The 11,703-nt window shown below is 34.1% G+C and overlaps 1 long non-coding RNA gene across 1 annotated transcript; it reads left to right on the top strand.

The window, feature by feature from the left end:
* The first annotated feature begins 4,566 nt into the window (after window positions 1-4,566).
* LOC136777479 (uncharacterized) lies at window positions 4,567-11,228 on the top strand. The gene is made up of 6 exons (XR_010823249.1): window positions 4,567-4,697; window positions 5,272-5,349; window positions 5,625-5,893; window positions 6,527-6,690; window positions 9,847-9,928; window positions 10,298-11,228. It is a non-coding gene; the product is annotated as an uncharacterized lncRNA (long non-coding RNA).
* The last annotated feature ends 475 nt before the right edge of the window (window positions 11,229-11,703 follow it).

The following is an 11,703-nucleotide window of genomic DNA, read 5'->3' as shown; positions in this document are numbered from 1 at the left end:
AAACAGTAACACACTTAATAAGAAAAATATTTTTTTATACCAATTATTCCACGTTAAAAGATCTAAGTGATTTTTTAGAAAAGTATATTATACATAGAAAAATATAACAGAAAAAATTGTTTAACTTCGAGCAGGTAATAAGTTGGATCCCTCGATTCAACTTTGCATTGTCATTTAACCAGTCCAATGATGAATAAAAATTAACGCTCTCTATAAAAAAAATATGAGATCAGATAAATGAGTATTTTACAATGAAAGTTTACATGTGAGAGATTCGACACCACGTTGTAAACCTTATTTTAATTTTTCAATTAAAATTTTGTATTCGTCAAAACAGACAAAAAAACAAATACATACTGATTATGATACCTATCTATGATAGAATATAAATATTAAAACCGCCAGATTGGATCCGCCATTTAAAATTTCTTAATTTTCACTTCGGATCCATAATCAGCAGCCCAAAAAACACGAGAGTACTAAGTTTCATAAAAATCCTTTGAATCTTGAATTTTTTAATGGAGTACACTATATATTTATACATACTCTTATAGCTTATTTCAAACGCTTTCCAAAATTTTATATTAATTTAACATTTTATGTGCTGTCCTTTATGAGATATTTCGATTTAAAATTATAGGTGAGTCAGAGCGATCACGCGCAAATTACCTTAGCCAAATCTATACTAGTAAGCAAAATTTCAAATACAAAATAACTCGTATCAACAGTTAAATAAAATAATAAATTATTATATAATAATGTAATACTTTCAGTATGAGTTGTAAAAATATGGGCTAAAAAGTAAGAATTGACGCTTAAATGTTAAATTCATCTTCACGTAACCTTCAAATGACCACTCAAGGTCAAATTAATAGTGCCATTTTAAATCCCCCACCAAACCATAAAACTTTTATTTGAAACAATTTTTCATAAGTATTTTCTCTTAAAAGATATTCTTATTAATATGGCAATACTTTTCAAACAGGACACCCTGTATAATATTATAACGTTAGAATGAAACTTCCAATAAATTTATAATCACTCGTTCAACCGGCATTACGACCAGTATAGCTATGCTTTGCTGGATTCAAAACCAGCGGCGATTGCCAAAAACGCGCTGGATTTATACCTTAGGATTGCAAACTTAGCAGCGAGATAGGATAAAGTCAAACGACACCTATGAGTGTGATAAGAAAACTTAAATAAATTAAAGATAAAGACCGAATATCTCAAAAACTATGTGTTTTACAAAAAAATATGTAATACACTTCTAAACATTATTTTTAAAAATCTATTTGATGGTGTCTTTGGTTTAACCTTGGTTGGAGTTTTGAAGGTCATGAGAAGGTCATTTTCATTTTTTTAAATAGAAACAACTATTTTTTATTGCATATTCTGGTAGCTTATGTCAAGAGCTTTTCAAATCACTATAGTTATATACAATTTAATTTAGGCGTTTGCAAGATAATTGACTTTGAAATAACCTCTCAGCTGTTAAAGACATATTAAAGGTGTCCAATTTACACGTCCCAGAGGATTATCTCGAAACGTATAGAAAATATAGAAATATATTATTGTGACGTTAATATTCTATTTCTGTTGGTAAAGATATGAAGTCTAATGTTGTTTGTCCGAAACAATTTTTTGTATATAGCATAATTTTTTATATAAACACCTAGAGCATTTAAAATAGAACACCCTGTATATGCTAGTACGCTGTTTCGCTATTTTATATATAAGCCCGAGGAAGAATGAGGGTATTATTGTTGGAAATAAAGAAAGCAGGCATGAAAATTTAATTCGTGTCTCGTCAAAGCTTTTCAATTAACTCTGAGAGTCTGAGGAGAGGTCACTGTGAGAACTAGTGTTAAGCAGAGAAAATAACAAGTTTATTGACTCCCTGGATTGTTGTTCAATCGAGTTGGGTTCCTTATTTCAATTACAGCGGAATAGAATTTCTGTAAGATGGAAAGCTAGTAGGGGTTTTCTCGCGAAATGAACATTTTCAAGCTGGGCATTGGTCTGATATTATCGGATCGTGGAAGGGGAAGAAAGAGGGTCGTTCATTATTGTTTGAGTTGGTCGATCCGCTTTCAATTTTCCAGCAGTTCGTTGCAGGACATTTGGCCTAGTCGACATCCAACGATTTTCGTCTTATTTGTCTACCATCCAACTCTGCTCGAGTCCCAGTTTTCACACACACACACACACACACAGTCTGGCTTTCCCTACTTGCTCACCTGTCTTTTCTGCCTGCCTGTTTGCCTGCCTATCTACCCGGCTCGAAGCTTCCTAGATCGAATCGACTCGATAGACACTGTTTACTCCCCTCGCGACCATACGCGTCGCCGGAAGTCCGGAGCAAAGTTTGCATCACTGAGAATTAAGCACCTCTACTCTTTCCTGCTAAGAGCTTGATTCGCTGCATTTCCACCAGCCCCTGCACTCTCGGTTCCTTTCCCTTCTTTACTCAAGCTTATTCCAACTTTTAAATTTAATTTTTTCGTGCTGCTAACTTTGTGATTTTTATATAAGTATTGCGCTTTATAATAAAGTCTAATCATTTTATAAGTATTATTGTATTGTGTTTGTTAACATTGAAAATTGTATCATTCTTAAGTATGAAATGTTTAAAATATTCATATGACGTGTTGCAGGTATTAAAGATGTAGATGCAAAGTTGAAAATCAATAAGTGTATTATCGTGAATTGTAAAATTATCAGTAATCGTACCTTGTTTTAACCAGACTGAGTAGATTAAAGCACCGTTTAGTCAGGCCTTAACAACTACCGCCATCTGACTCACTTGTAATGAACTTTAGATAATGGAATGGTATTTCTATACTACCGACAAATCGTTCGTATTTTATTTCGTTATAAATCTTCCCGATTAGTCTTCTTCAAATACACATAACAATTTATGTAATTTAATAGAATTTTTTAGATAAATTGTTGTCATACTCTTACATAAATTTTTATTATTACTCTATTTACCAAATACATTGGATTGTTGATTTATCAATATTATTTTCATACTGAAAATGAACTCGACTAATTGTTTTTTTTCATGTATCGTGACATATTAATTATTCAAACAATTTTGTTATTTCTGTCGAGTTGATATTGAAAAAAAATTGTAAATCACAATTGGAGAATGAGAAAGAGTAGTTTGATGTACACTATATGGGCAAATTAATAGAATGTAAACTTGCAATATTTGTGACGAGAAAAAGTAGAACAATATACAAGCTATATTAGTATCTCACCGAGCACCGATAGCTATTCATTTGCTTTAAATATAGACTGCATTGCGGACCGTTTTACAGGCGTTAGAGAGGTGTTAGAGACCTATTCGCACATCCCTGTGTACGTGCACAATGCCTCCTACGTCGTACTGGAACAAAATCAATGTGAAGCTAGTCGTAGAAAAATCGGTAAACAACAAATCATGATAAACCATCCTCGCGCTCCAAAGCTTCGAACAGCTTCAATTTGACTATTTATTTTATCAGCGAGTCTTACCAATTTCAATCAGAAAAAGTATTGTCAAATCTTTTCCATCACAAACACCAACGAATTTCATAGAAAAAAGGTGATTTTTTTAAGAATCTCGACAATTCTTTTAAATAATACATGATATAATATATCAAGCTACTATTTACTACTAAAACTCTGAAAATATATCAGGTTAGCAATTATCATTATTCTATTGATACATTTACTCTGTTAGTGCTTTTTAAGTGACTTTTTAAACCTACGAATCCCTTATTGCTGTTACTTAACCTAAACATAGAAATTGGTTAAGAGTTCTGCGTTAATAAAAAACTCAATGAAACATAATCTGTTTGTAAAATTATTTGTTTCGAAATATCTCAGCAAGATCTCATCAATAAAGATATTGCTGAAAAGCATAAGTTGTCTGCGATAACAAACAACGTTGTTTTAGCTCTCTAACTACAGTATACCATAGCTTACAAATAATTCACTAGCCACTGATAGCTGGTTACAACGACAGCGTCTCGTTTCTATTTGATAAATAAACGGGTGTAGAGCCTTAATATTCCACAACGTCACTATTATTATACATAATAGGTGAAATCTGTTGGAAAATGTAGTAACACGTTTGCGAAATGTTTGTCGAATAACAAATTAAGATAGAAATATCCATTATTGTAAATAAAATAACTTTCAACGAAAAGATTAAAGGGCGAGAAAAGGAGAGTTTTGTTAATTAACGTCACTGATAATTGTATACGCGCTAAAACAAATAAGGAACCAGCCGAGCTTGACGATTTTAATCGACTATACAATATCATCATGTAAATGACTCATTTGTTTGTCGCTTCAAATTACCACCGAGCTACATGAATAAATTCATCGAAATTCAAAATATTGACAGATTTTTATTGCGTTTTATTGCAAAAAGTGGAGGCTCTACCTTTTTATGTGAAATCATTGTTATTAATACATATAGCTATCCAACTATGTGTGTGTTTGTGTGTATAAAATAAAATTTTACAAACGTTTTCCACAGCTTGCCCATTCATTTTGCATATTATTTCCAATCCCACTTGTGCAATAATGTAGATTATTGTGGTAAACTAAAAAAGCACTACTCGATTTAATATAAGATTGAAAATTTTACAAAAAAATGGAGGGGGTGGAGGGAAAATTTGTGGATGCATCCGGTGGTGACGGTACGCTATTGAAATTTGCGTGTAACCAGAGTTTAAACCCGGGAAAACGACTGCAACTGACAGCTGCAGCAAAACCTTGGAAAATTGCTGGCATGATTTACAATTCGTTAAAAGGGGAGTTGACATAAATTAACGTTGAAAAAAAAGTTAGCAATTTTTATACATTTTCTATGTGCGCGAAACATTGACAATTACAAATTTACAAAGATATTGAAAGACTTATACTTCGCTGTGCAGATAAACGTGTGCAATTCTGTATAAATTATAACGGAGCAAAGAATTAATTAATCGAAAGTAGTTTATTCGTATGAGAAATTTCATAGAATACCTTCTCGTTTTCTTCAATATTTTCCACACTTGTGCCACTCTAATTTTCTTTTTTTATCGTCAAATCTTTCTATCATACCGCTCTCCGTCTTCCGGGAACCGTCGTATTTCTGATAAACGTAGATTCACTTTAACTGCTAACCTAGCGTTAATTAGACTTAATTACTCGCACCGCCTCAGATGTAATTGGAACTTCTTTAACAAAGTTTCAAACCCAAAATTGTATAATACGATTTATGATTCGCAGGATGAGTTTGCTTGGAATAAAGTACCGTTACGCGTTAGTGAGTGAAAGTTACCAGGGCGCACTCTGATTGTTATATAGGTAGGGACGTGAATTTTTTCATGAAATAATATGCGTGCAATCCAAAAATCACCCAAATTCATCAAGTCTCTCGTATGCATTTAATCTTGTAAAATAGTTACATGCACTTAATTTTATTGTCAATATAATAGAGGAAATTTTGTTTATAAAAATTGATGCAGTCCAAAACATATTTAATTATTTATAATAAAATTGTTTAAACAAACTACAACTTACGCTATAAATAATATAGAAATAATTGTTTAGTAATCCAAGGAACTATTGATTTTTTGCAGCAGATAATCTTTGAGAAAGCATCTCTTTTAAATGGAAACAAGCATGAACAGAATTTTTATAATCAACTTTTAAGAGGGAAACGAGAAATTTGTGCTTCGAGCCGCATGCATACTCGACAGGAGGGATAATCGCAAATGGCAAATACGCGACTGTCACGATTAGGAAGCTAATAACGTGGCCGATATTGGATCCCAGTGGCAAGGAACATTGAAAGAGGATTGGACGCAGTATTTCGAACGTTCCTTGAATTTCAAGATACAGCTGGAAGGTAACTCGAGCAATATTCGAGGTTCAAATCGTGTAGAAAAGCCAATTTAATTGGGTTCTTTAACCAAATCGTTCGAATTCGGAGGAAACCAGTGTTCGATAGTCAATTGTATAGTCAGCTAATTTTCTTATCGAAGACACACATGGACCAGATTGTTTTATTTAATTTCTTTAACAAAATATCCTTCGAATTTGGACTAGGCACGTATTTGATAATCAATTATAGAGTACTAATTGTCTTATCGATGACACACATGGACGAGAATTTCTCAATTGGTTAAATTAACCAAATCCTTCGAATTTCGAGCAAGTATTTAATAGTCGTTTAAAGTCTGCTAATCTTTTTATCTACGAGACATAAGGACAGTACTTTTACGTTTGTAACATATAAGAATCAATAAATCATTAGAATTCAAATCGATTGTAGAGTCTATTAAATTTTTATCAATGACACACATTGACAATATTTTTGCATTGCTTTTAAAATTTAATATTCAAAAAGATCTGTCGAATTTGGCAGAAAACATGTTTGATATTCAATCATAGGCTCCTAATCTTGTCATCGATGACACACATGGACAATTTTTTTACGTTGCTCGTACTAATTAATGCACGCTTCGCACTCTCGTTTTAGCGAATCGCAGTACGAGGGGCACAAGCGAGTTTATGGGAGAGGGAGCACACTAACAGCTAAGGAGAGAGGGACGCCGGAACTGTCAGTGCTACAGTGACCCTCTCCTTGTAAGGACGAGGCACGATTACCTGCGATCAATTTTTACCAAAGTTCTCCTTCCAAATGTAAGTGCCTCCTTTTTACTCCAGCTAATTTTGCACGTTGAATATTAATCTCGGATTTCTTCCATATAATCCAAATTATGCAAAAATTCATACTCCAATTAATTTCTTATTACTTGCATTTTTTTAATTCTCCTCTGTTAAGTCGTGCGATATAATTATTTCTGATTTTTCGTTGCATGAATTTCATTAAAAATAATCATTATCGAAGAGCGAATTTTCGCTAATTTTTTCCCTACAACGCTGGTAAGTTTCTATGCGTATGCTCGGTTACCTGAAATAATTGTTTCATACTTTGTGCAATTTGTGGCATTAATCATTTTATCGCGATATGCTGTTGTTCTGAATAAATTCCACTGTAATCATATCGTCATTAATTTTTATTAGCTTCTTTTTTCATGATTTTTACGTTCGAGCAACGGAAGTACTGCTCATGAGTGTAGTGTTTTATGTATTTAAATGGAAACTACTTAAAATTGATCGGTGTTATTTGATGATACCCCTTTGCTGAATACAGTAATAAACATAAGCTATTAATTACTTCGTGTCTAATTATACTTGTGGCTACTATTAATTCCTAAGAGAAAAATAGAAGCTGTTGAAGGAAACAAGAATGTGTGTGCGAGAGATAGAAACCTACATCTGTTACACGTCTGGTCTCTAAAAGTCAGTAAAAAAATTGTCTTCTCAAAAATTAAGTAATTTAATTATTGATTAATCAAACTAAGGAACATTTTCCTTTGAAACAATCTCCGCTACGTTAAAACTGTACGAGCAACTAAAATCATGGTATATGTATACCAGAAATAAAAAATTAATGAACTCAAAGTCTCTCGCACCATAAATTTATAATTGAAAATGCCACAAAGTTCATTATGCTCCAATAATCATTTCCATTAATGAATATGAAAAATAAAAGTGGTGCTTGTAATAAAATATTTTCGTATCTTTCTTTCGAAAGTTTATTGTACGATTTATTTTGAATGGTAAAAAGACTGCTGTGTTCACCACGCTCCCTTTGGTTTTGGCAAGCTATTTTTTGCTTTTTACAACGGAACGAGGGGAATGTAGCTTTCTTCTGACATTGATAGAGTCGCACGTGCGTGTCATGTGAGAACGTGTGCTTAATTGAGCTGCGTTTACCAACGCCTACGTAACGTCGAAATATGCACACAAGCGAGAACGTATAATGGAATTCATTCAAAATGGACTCTTGCTTAATTATAGAAATGAACCCTTGATAGCCATACGGTAATTTCCAAGTACATTTTTAGTTAAACTATAAATAATCCTTGCAATGAGATGTCCAGGAGTAGTAGTACTTGAGTCATCAGACGTTCTAGTTCGTTTGGAAGGCATCAGCGTGCCACTAAGCTTGATTAAAATTCGTCCGAAAATTCGTGCTCCAATTTTATCTCCCGTAGCCGAATTAGTCACGAAAGAAAACCCATAATTGGGTCGAAATTCTTGCTCCGTTCATTTTTATGAAGAGAAGTCGAACGAGGAACCTCGTTTCATCGCATAAAATTTATAACTCTTTATAAACAAAATTTTGTGGAGTATAATCACATTATTTTTTTAAGATTCTTGTTTTAATTATGATGTTTTTCCAATTTATATGCTGTATTAGTATGATTAGCATAAACGAGACTCGAATCATAGAATTGATGGTTAAACTGCTATATTTGGAAGTGTTTGGCAAATTAACATCTATTTATTTAGGCAGAATTGAATTTATGCAATATAAGGTAGAGTTTAGTTATAAATTTTTAACGTTATGCTAAAATTATTAGGATAAACGAAGCCTCGATAATAAAATTTATGGCAAAGTTGCTATATTAGGAAAAATTTGTTAAATCTGTATCTAATTATTTACACGAAATATAATTAATGAAACATAGAATAGACTTTGACTAGAGACATCTCGTCAGTGCCCAGTGAAAATAGAGAAGGAACAAACGATCAAACGAACAACTCGATTCTTAACCATAAAAGAACGTTGCGATTGCGTCAGGAACGTGACTCACGTTAGGATCCTCTTAAAACCATCTCGCATCACACCGAACGATATAATCCTCTGTGAGAAACTTCAAACTCCCACTGTCCAACTCTATGGAGAACCCCTAAATTTTCTTCAACTTTTAACACCGCTTCATAAATTTTTAGCAAAGGCAGATTTCATCAAGTTTATTTTCCCCGAAAGAAGATGCCAATTTTTCTGGAAAAGTAGATAAACTTTTATTCCAATCCATTCGACATGGGCCAAAAATCTATTAATCTTGAGAGCCTCCACCATGACTGTTACCCATTTTAAGTATAACTGTATTATTCAGTAATAACGCTTTTACTGTCTCACCTGTCACAGCAATTATTCATCCTGAAAATATATTAAGTTGAGCAAAGTGAACGTGGAACAGAAAAGTTTTTGGATGAAATTTTGAATAAGATCTTCTTTTTGTGGCGTGGGTAAGAGGTAGCGTGGGCGAAGCATATTGAAGCTATTATGTACTTTGTTGAAGCATTTATACCGCAACTTGGGTGCGAGTAAAAAATGTTCGAGATGGGGCAAGGAAATAATCTCGTAGGACTTTGACAAGAGTCAGTGTGCTAATATTCTTATATGTGTGTGTGTTCAAAGATCAAACAAACTTTCCCATCGTTGTAATTCTAAAAAGTTGTTCATTTTGGGTTTAATGGAAAAAAAATTGTACAAGGAGGAGAAATAAATAGTTGCTTTACTCCACTTGCATAATATTATAGAAATGCAGGGGAGAAGGACATGATTTATGATGGTTAATAAATTTGTCACCGCTGTCTGGCAATATGACGAATAATTACACTGGATCAGGTGTCGCCTAGCAATAATCGTGATATATTAGAATTCTTCGACTCGAGGGAAATTGTTTCTCACTTTGCTAAGATTTGCGTGTCTCTGTGCAGTGGACTGTGTCCAAAGTGCATATAGACTCGAACGCCAGAGCCAGTTCTGGAGTCCAAAGTGAGCCCATTTGGAAGTAAGCACTCTGTTTGGTTTGGATAATGACGTCATTAAGGGAATAAGTCTATCACAAGGGAACGGGGTTAGAGATTTGGAGCTGAGAAACGCAGGTTTAGGAGTGAATAGTAATTATTCTTAATTTTTTTGCTTCTTTCTTGCAGTTCGATCCAAGAGACGACCTAGCACTCGAAAAAGAGAAACATGGCAGCACCGCAGGCATCGTCGCGTTTGGAGATGTTGCAGGTGAGTATTCGTTTGATGGATTGGAAGGATTAATAGTTGTCCATATCTAAAATGAAGATCCAATCGAACTAACGAGCATGCACCAGAGTCGTACAATTCAAGCCTATAAGGCATTGTGCTCCATTTTCTTTTAATTGTCGATGGCAAGGCTCGGCAAGCAGCCTATGCAATTTAAAATGCCATTTATGTTTACACACGTGAGAAATTTCTCTAAGAATATATTGCTTAAACGTTAAATTGCAATTTTTTACTTTAAAGTAAAAATAATTTAAAAATTAGATCAATTAGTACACGAAGATAAGAGAGATTTTGGAATATTGGCAATTTTTGATTTTAAAGTGAAAGGAGTTAACGAGTAATGATCTATAGAAAAGGAGTAATGACAGCTTCGAGAGGAAGAAGGTACATAAAGGCAAATGCAACTAGGAGAGAATTTTACAGGAGTGGACGCTTGGTCTGTCAACCGTGTCTAGTCTTTCGAGATGTATAACTACAATGGCGTGACGTCACTTCCTCCGTCTCGGAGCAAACTAGTCGCACAAAAGATGGCTGGACAACGTAACACTGATCAAAATTATTATCCTCCATCTCTCCATGCTCGATCTCTCCGACTTGCCTTTCACGCGTCACTGGGTTAACCAGTGACGTCACAGGAAGCTCAGAGTCTTGCAACCTTTTTTAAATTTCGTCGAATTAAAAATTAAAGGCTGTGTGTTTATCGAAAAAAGAGAATAATTTCTGATTATTTTTTACGATTTCGTTGCGTGGGAGCGAGAAAAAAATCCACGTTAGCGTTGTGCATTATGCGCGAGCCTCGTGAGTCACTGAGTGGGCGAGGAAGACCTTTCGGCTGTCATCTTGGATAGATAATACGTATTGGTGTACCACGTGTATTTTTATATGTGTGTGTGATATCGTACGCGTGGGTCCTCGCTCGCCCACCACCATGCACAACACACACATATATATACTTTGGTCAAGATCTTTCCCAAAGCGATAATCCTCGTCCAATCCCAAACACCATCTACGAAACCACCAAATTTCCTTCGCAGGCAACGAGTCGAAAACAAATATTAACTCTTCTCCAACTTTCTCCAAATCCCAAAACAAGACTATAGGTCAAAATAAAGTTTGTAGAATATTTAAAATAATCCATCGATGCAACACGAATTTCTACATTTCTCAATAAATAAAAAATATTTCAAAATTGAATTTAAATAGAACGGAACAAAAGATTCCACACAACGAAAAATGTTCAAACCCAAGAATATTGTTCAAATTTGCAAAAATAATATTTTCAACGATATTCCGGTGTTTAATATTCTATTCCTTATTACATTTACCATTCCACACAGTCCTTATACAAGCTTACAATATTACCCATTATTCCTTGTCCATGTTTTCGAAAAACAATGGAAATCGATTTATTATTGAAATGTATTCCATTCCAAAATAGTTTATTCGTGGATTTAAAGAGCATTCGAATCAACATTACTCGAGACTAACGCATCGACGTCTCGCTTGAACATTGACAAAACTCCACTCGATTCGGGTTATGGTCAATTTTGATTTAAAATAATTCATCGCTTTGGTTCGATTAAAGGAAAAACTGCAGCCTATATACACACACACATACACCGAAGAAACGCATAAAACTAGTATACGCCTCTTTGATGAATTGCGTAAGTTGCGTGGTGTCCTTTGGATTTTTTGCCCTCTCGGATCGGGAAGGTCGTCGGTGGGCGTCGAAAACCGCTCGCAACCTCGACACGGCC

The sequence above is a fragment of the Prorops nasuta genome, unplaced genomic scaffold, assembly GCF_024137725.1.
Source record: "Prorops nasuta isolate Cenicafe-Biocafe unplaced genomic scaffold, Cenicafe_Pnas_1.2 PNAS00011, whole genome shotgun sequence".
Taxonomy (NCBI): Eukaryota; Metazoa; Arthropoda; class Insecta; order Hymenoptera; family Bethylidae; genus Prorops; species Prorops nasuta.
Note: the sequence above shows the minus strand (reverse complement) of the source record. Positions and strands in the feature narration are given on the sequence as shown.